The 6,949-nt window shown below is 40.2% G+C and overlaps 1 protein-coding gene across 7 annotated transcripts in view; it reads right to left on the reverse strand.

Annotated features, from left to right (window-relative positions):
* Positions 1-6,949, reverse strand: part of NCOA3 (nuclear receptor coactivator 3) — a 149,489-nt gene that overhangs the window by 118,532 nt on the left and 24,008 nt on the right. Inside the window, exons 1-2 of one of the 7 annotated variants that reach the window (XM_017877874.1) lie at positions 6,330-6,409; positions 3,469-3,681 (exon numbers count right to left, since the gene is read on the reverse strand). The exons of 5 other annotated variants lie outside the window; for them this stretch is intronic. The gene's annotated coding sequence lies outside the window, so the exon portion shown is untranslated. Of the gene's footprint in view, positions 1-3,468; positions 3,682-6,329; positions 6,410-6,949 lie in introns of those variants that run through there. One more of the 7 variants, XM_017877873.1, reaches the window with a different exon arrangement.

The following is a 6,949-nucleotide window of genomic DNA, read 5'->3' on the forward strand; positions in this document are numbered from 1 at the left end:
GAAGAGGAAAAAGAAAAAAAAAATCAATGATGTTCTTGTTTTTTGTTTGGGATGGAATCTGGCTCTGTCACCCAGGCTGGAATGCAGTGGCATGTTCTCGGCTCACTACAACCTCCACCTCCCAAATTCAAGTGATTCTCCTGCCTCAGCCTCCTGAGTAGCTGGGATTACAGAGGTACCCGCCACCACACCCAGTTAATTTGAGACAGAGTTTTGCTCTGTTGCCCAGGTTGGAGTCCAGGGGCACAATCTTGGCTCACTGCAACCTCCGCTTCCCAGGTTCAAGCAATTCTCTGCCTCAGCCTCCCGAGTAGCTGGGATTACAGGCGCCTGCCACCACGTGTGGCTAATTTTTTTGTATTTTTAGTAGAGACGGGGGTTTCACCATGTTGGCCATGCTGGTCTCGAACTTCTGACCTCAAGTGATCCGCTCGCCTCAGCCTCCCAAAGTGCTGGGATTACAGGTGTGAGCCACTGTGCCCAGCTAAAGGATCTTTCTGGAATAACCAAAAATACAATTAAAAACCTGCAGGAAGCCAGGTATGGTAGCTCACACTTGTAATCCCAATACTTTGGGAAGCTGAGATGGTAATATTGCTTCAGGCCAGGAGTTCAAGACTAGACAAGGCAAAAAAACAAGACCTGTCTCTACAACAAAAAAAAATTTCTTTAATTAGCTGCATGTGTTAACACTCACCTGTAGGCCAAGCTACCCAGAAGGCTGAGCTGGGAGCCCAGCAGTTCCAGAGCAGCCTGGGCCTGGGCAATATAATGAGATCCCATCTCAAAAGGAAAATAATGGAAACCATGCATTTATATGCTATTATGCTATTTTTTTTTAATGAATTTTTAAGCTGAAGTCCTTCCAACTGTCTACAAGGCCTCACTGTTACCTCTCCGATTTCTCTTGCTACTTACCTCTTTGTTCACTGTCCTCCAAACACTGTGCTCCAAAACACTGGTCACCTTGTTGCTCTTCAGATTCACTAAGAAAGCTCCTAGGCCGGGCGCGGTGGCTCAAGCCTGTAATCCCAGCACTTTGGGAGGCCAAGACGGGCGGATCACGAGGTCAGGAGATCGAGACCATCCTGGCTAACACGGTGAAACCCCGTCTCTACTAAAATACAAAAAACTAGCCGGGTGACGTGGCGGTGCCTGTAGTCCCAGCTACCGAGGCTGAGACAGGAGAATGGCGTGAACCCGGGAGGCGGAGCTTGCAGTGAGCTGAGATCCGGCCACTGCACTCCAGCCTGGGTGACAGAGCGAGACTCCGTCTCAAAAAAAAAAAAAAAAAAAAAGCTCCTAACAAAGGGCCTTTCCACAGGTAGCTCTCTCTACACAGAATGCTCCCCATCCCAACCTTACCCCAACCCAATATTCTCAGGGCTTACTGACTTCCTGGTGTCCTTGTTTAAGTATTACTTACTCAGCAAAGCTTACCATGATATCTAAAATGTAAACCCTCCAATACACACACACAACACACACACACACAAGTCCCCCTACAAAGTTTTATTTTTTTTCCATAGCCATTCTGGTCACTGGTATATTCCTAACATCTAGAGATAGCCAACACATGGCTAGCACTCAATAAACTTTGCAGAATAAATTAAAGCATGGATGAAGAAATGCAAGTTAAAGGATTTTGGAGAGTGTGAGGATGTACACGTTTAAGGGGTCAAGGACTAAACAAAAATCAATCTGACAGTAGCAGAGAACACATGCAGTAAAGAAGCTTCTAAAGGTAAAGAAAAGACTTGGTTAACAGTGAGAAACCAGAAAAAGTGAGGGACCTGAAGGATGGAAAGTTGACAGAGGTAAAAAGGTTACAAGCCAGATGGAAATTTAAGCTGAGGGAAGGGATAAGACAGTTGCAGACTGAAGGAAAGTTGAGAAGGGGAAGTGCATGAAGAGGTCAAGAGAAAAGTTATAGATACAGGAAAGGTCAAGAGGAAGGATGATACTGTACAAGGGAGGAGCAGATCACAGGAAAGGGGTGGAGAACACTGTTATGTCACAACACTGTTCTTGCTCAAATCTAGCCCCTGACAGTCCAGAAGAGAGATACTTCTGCATTAATATGGCTTTACTTCCAAAATGTAAGTGATATGCAAGTGTAAAAACACATAAAGATATCTATAATACATCTGTTTCATCACTTTCAACCCTTAAATTCCTCTCTGCAAAAGTGCAGTTTAAAGGTTAATTTATAGATCTTGAATTACTCAATTTCTTTTTGTTTGTTGGTTTGTTTGAGACAGTCTCGCTCTGTCGCCCAGGCTGGAGTGCAGTGGCACAATCTCGGCTCACCGCAGCCTCTGCCTCCTAGGTTCAAATGATTCTCCTGCCTCGGCCTCCCAAGTAGCTGGGATTACAAGCGCCCACCACCAAATCCAGTTAATTTTTGTATTTTTAGTAGAGACAAGGCTTCATCACGTTGGCCAGGCTGATCTTGAACTCCTTACCTCAAGTGATCCGCCTGCCCTCAGACTCCCAAAGTACTGGGATTACAGGCCTGAGCCACCGCACCCAGCCCAATTCCTCAATTTTATTCCTTAATACCACTGTTAGGCATTAGCCATGGAAAAGATGAAAGATGAAACAGGGTAGATAATTACAATGTATTTGTAATCTACTCTTCACCTTACTGCTATGCCAGTTTACAGATCAAGGCAACCTGGACTTACATCATTAGAAAAGTTGGATAATAATACCATGTTTGCCTTTAAATTTCAAGGAGCCAAACAAAAACACAGTATCAATTTTAATATAAAGTCTACTGACATTTTAAAAGATTAACAGGAACCTAAAATAGTTAAATTGTTGGCTGGGCACAGTGGCTCACACCTGTAATTCCAGCACTTTGAGAGGCCAAGGCGGGTGGATCACTTGAGGTCAAGAGTTCGAGACCTGCCTGACCAACATGGTGAAACCTTGTCTCTACTAAAATACACAAAATTAGCCGGGCACGGTGGCGGGAGCCTGTAATCCCAGCTACTTGGGAGGCTGAGGCAGGAGAAATGCTTGAACACGGGAGGTGGAGGTTGCAATGAGCTGAGATGGTGCCACCACCCTACGGCCTGGGCGACAGAGTAAGACTGTATCAAAAACAATACAATAAAATAAAATAGTTAAATCATTAAAAATGTATTGAATCAAACCAAAATACTGAGCTATGCAAATCTTTTAAAACTTTGTTTCAATTTTTTCCTCTATACAAATCCTTTTAAAACTTTAATTTACTCATCATTCTTCTGTAGTATAAAACCCTGTAAAATTTTATGTATGCAGCACTGTAACTAAAAGCATGATTATATATCTTCTCAGATACATAATCTACTGAAATAAAACAATCAAAATCATCTAAAACAATCAGGAATTTTGGAATCAGAAGTTTTAAAATAATTTTACAATTTCAGTGTTTATGGCCACACTATTCTGGCAGAGATGAAACAAAACATACAATACCTTGGATGTGAAAATACATGCACTGCTCATTAAAAGCTGGCCAGATGCCATTTTATCACTGACAGAGTAGCTTCAAATTCCACTCAGAGTGCAACTGCAGTTGCAATGAATCCAGCAGCATAAGCATGCCTGCATGTTATTATGGGAAATAGTGGAAAATTTCACAGGCTGACATCCAGAATGTCTGCGGTTCTTTTTCATATTTCTTTCTTCCTGCAAAGCATTTAAAAGACCAGAAATTAAGTTTTTTTAAAAGGTGGAAATTTCCACTGTTTCTTTTAAACTAGTCTTCTTAAACGTAAGTTGTAAAATGTTCCAAAATTCCAGAATGAGAGAAAGAATAATTCAGACAGAAAAGAATTGTTTATCATCTTCACATTTGGGTGAGGGGACTGTTAAATAAATTGAGGTAAGGCCGGGCGCAGTGGCTCATGGCTGTAATCCCCGCACTTTGAGAGGTTGAGGCGGTGGATCACTTGAGGTCAGAGTTCAAGACCAGATCAGCCAACATGGCAAAACCCCACCTCTACTAAAAATATAAAAATTAGCCAGGTGTGGTGGCATAAGCTTGTGGTCCCAGCTACTTGGAGGCTGAGGCGCAAAAATCGCTTGAACCCAGGAGACAGAGGCTGCAGTGAGCCAAGATCGCACCACTGCACTCCAGCCTGGGCGACAGAGATTCCATCCCAAAAAAAAATTTTTTAGAGGCTGGGCACGGTGGCTCACACCTGTAATCCTAGCACTTTGGGAGGTCAAGGTGGGTGGATCACCTGAGGTCAGGAGTCGAGACCAGCCTGGCCAACATGGTGAAATCCGGTCTCTACTAAAAATAAAAAAATTAGCTGGGCGTGGTGGTGCCTGTAATCCCAGCCACTTGGTAGGCTGAGGCAGAATTGCTTGAACCCAAGAGGTAGAGGTTGCAGTGCTGAGATCACACCACTGCACTCCAGCTTGGGTGACAAGAGTGAAACTCCATCTCGGGAAAAAAAAAAAAACAAATTTAATAAATAAACAACTAAATTGAGTTGAGTATCACCCTGAGTAAAAAAAAAAAAAAAAAGTGTCTGGCCAGGCACGGTGGCTCACACCTGTAATCCCAGCACTTTGGGAGGCCAAGGCGGGCGGATCACCTGAGGTCAGGAGTTCAAGACCAGCCTGACCAATGTGGAGAAACCCTGTCTCTACTAAAAATACAAAATTAGCTGGGCATGGTAGCTGTAATTCCAGCTACTCGGGAGGCTGAGGTAGAACTGCTTGAACCCAGGAAGCGGAGGTTGCAGTGAGCAAAGATTGCATCATTGCCTGGGCAACAGGAGCGAAACTCCATTTCATAAAGAAAAAAAAAGAAAAAAGAAAAAAAAGTTTCCAGGTAGATACTTAGGTAATATAGTGTTACAACAATTTAATATAAATGCTAAATGTGACAAACAGCACATTGTAAAGCTGATTTTTTTTTTCTCATTAGCTTATACAGCAAGCATTCAAAAACTAATTCAAGTCAGTAGAACAGTTACCCATAGAAAGAATAAAAAGAGAAGACAGTATGTGTACATACTTGATGCAAAAGGAATATATTCTACACTAATACAGGTAAGCCATAAAGATTGGGTTTTTCACTGAGGGTTAGAGAGGGAACAATAGCAAAAGCTTGTAGGCAAGATTAACTGTTTTTTTTATTTTGGTAACTTTTCATTAGGTTTATACCAGACCAATATATTCACTGTTTTTCATTTTAGTTTGTAATAATAAATAATGAAACAGATAAGGAATTATATATTCATTTTTATTACAGACAAAAAAAGATTAAGCTCTAAGCCATTTAAATACAGTAGACCTTACCATGTTTAAGAATGTACATGCTCCAGATTAACAATCTAGGTTTTCCTTTCCATATATATGGATTAAAGAATGCAGTTTATAGTATATGTTTGCTTAACTGTTATTTTGAGCTTTAAAACACTTGCTATTCCTCAAAATATACATATGACCAAGAAATGGAGCATTACTACAAAGACTCAGCTGATCAATTAGGATCGTACCACCAAAGCCTGGGAGAAAATACCTGCAAACCATATCTAATAAAAGATGGATATGGAGAACATTTTTAAAAATGAGTTTTTTTTCCTAAGAACTCAGTTTTTTCTAAGAATTCAGGAACAGAAAAGCAACCTGATTTTTAAGACAGAGGGGAAGGAGAAAAGGAAAGGAAAGGAAAAGGAGGCAAAAGATTTGAACAGACACTTCACCAAAGAAGCTGAATGAAATTTCAAACTAAAATCACAATGGGATACCACTACATATCTACCAGAATGGCTAAAACATAGGAGAATATTAATACCATGTGTTCGTGAGATTATATAACTGAAACTTGGCTATATTGCTGGTGAGAACACAAAATGGAACAGACAGGTAAACAGTTTCACAGTTCCTTATAAAGTTAAACATACATTTACCATATGATCCAGCAATTCCACCTCCTAGGTATATGTCCAAGAAAATGAAACCTTCCACCCATGCTAAGGTTTATATGCAAATGTTCACAACAGTTCTATTCATAATAGCTAAGAAATGTTGCTCAACTGGTAAATAAACTGCCATATATATTGTCTATATACTATATTGTATACATACTCAAATAAAATAAAAACTCTATATATGCAACAACATGAATGAATCTCAGGAAATTAGACTAAGCAAAAGAAGTCTGACACAACAACAAAAAAATACATAAAGAAAAAAAGGAAGCCTGACACAACATACTTTATGATTATAATTACATGAGATTTATATGAAATTCTACAAAAGACAATAATATACTAAAACAAAGCAGATCATCAGACCTGTAACATTTTAATACTTACCCTGAACATTGAGAACAAAACAAAGATGTCTACTCAACACTGTACCAGAAGTACTCGCCATAAAATACAGCAAGGAAAAAAAAGGTATACTGACTGGAAAGAAAGGAATAAAACTGTCTTTATTCACAGACATGATCACCTATATATACAATCCTAAGCCCATTACATAAAAGCTACTAAAATTAATTTAGCAAAGTTACAATACATTAGACAAAAATACAAAAATCAACTGTATTGCTATATACTAACAATGAATTATTCAAATTGAAATCTAGAAACCAATACTATTTATAATCTCATTTAAAAATATGGAACTGGCCAGGAGTGGTGGTTCATGCCTGTAATCCCAGCACTTTGGGAGGCCGAAGCAAGTGGATCACCTGAGGTCAGGAGTTTGAGAGCAGCCTAGCCAACATGGTGAAGCCCCGTCTCTACTAAAAAAAATTAGCTGGGCATGGTGGTGCATGCCTGTAATCCCAGCTACTGGGGAGGCTGCAGCAGGAGAATGAGGCAGAGGTTGCAGGGAGCCAAGATCGCATCACTGCCCTCAAGCCTGGACAACAGAGCAAGACTCCGTCTCAAAAATAAATAAATAAATATATATATATATATATAAATAA

Source organism: Rhinopithecus bieti, unplaced genomic scaffold (genome assembly GCF_001698545.2).
Source record: "Rhinopithecus bieti isolate Rb0 unplaced genomic scaffold, ASM169854v2 scaffold_10347, whole genome shotgun sequence".
NCBI classification, from domain to species: Eukaryota; Metazoa; Chordata; class Mammalia; order Primates; family Cercopithecidae; genus Rhinopithecus; species Rhinopithecus bieti.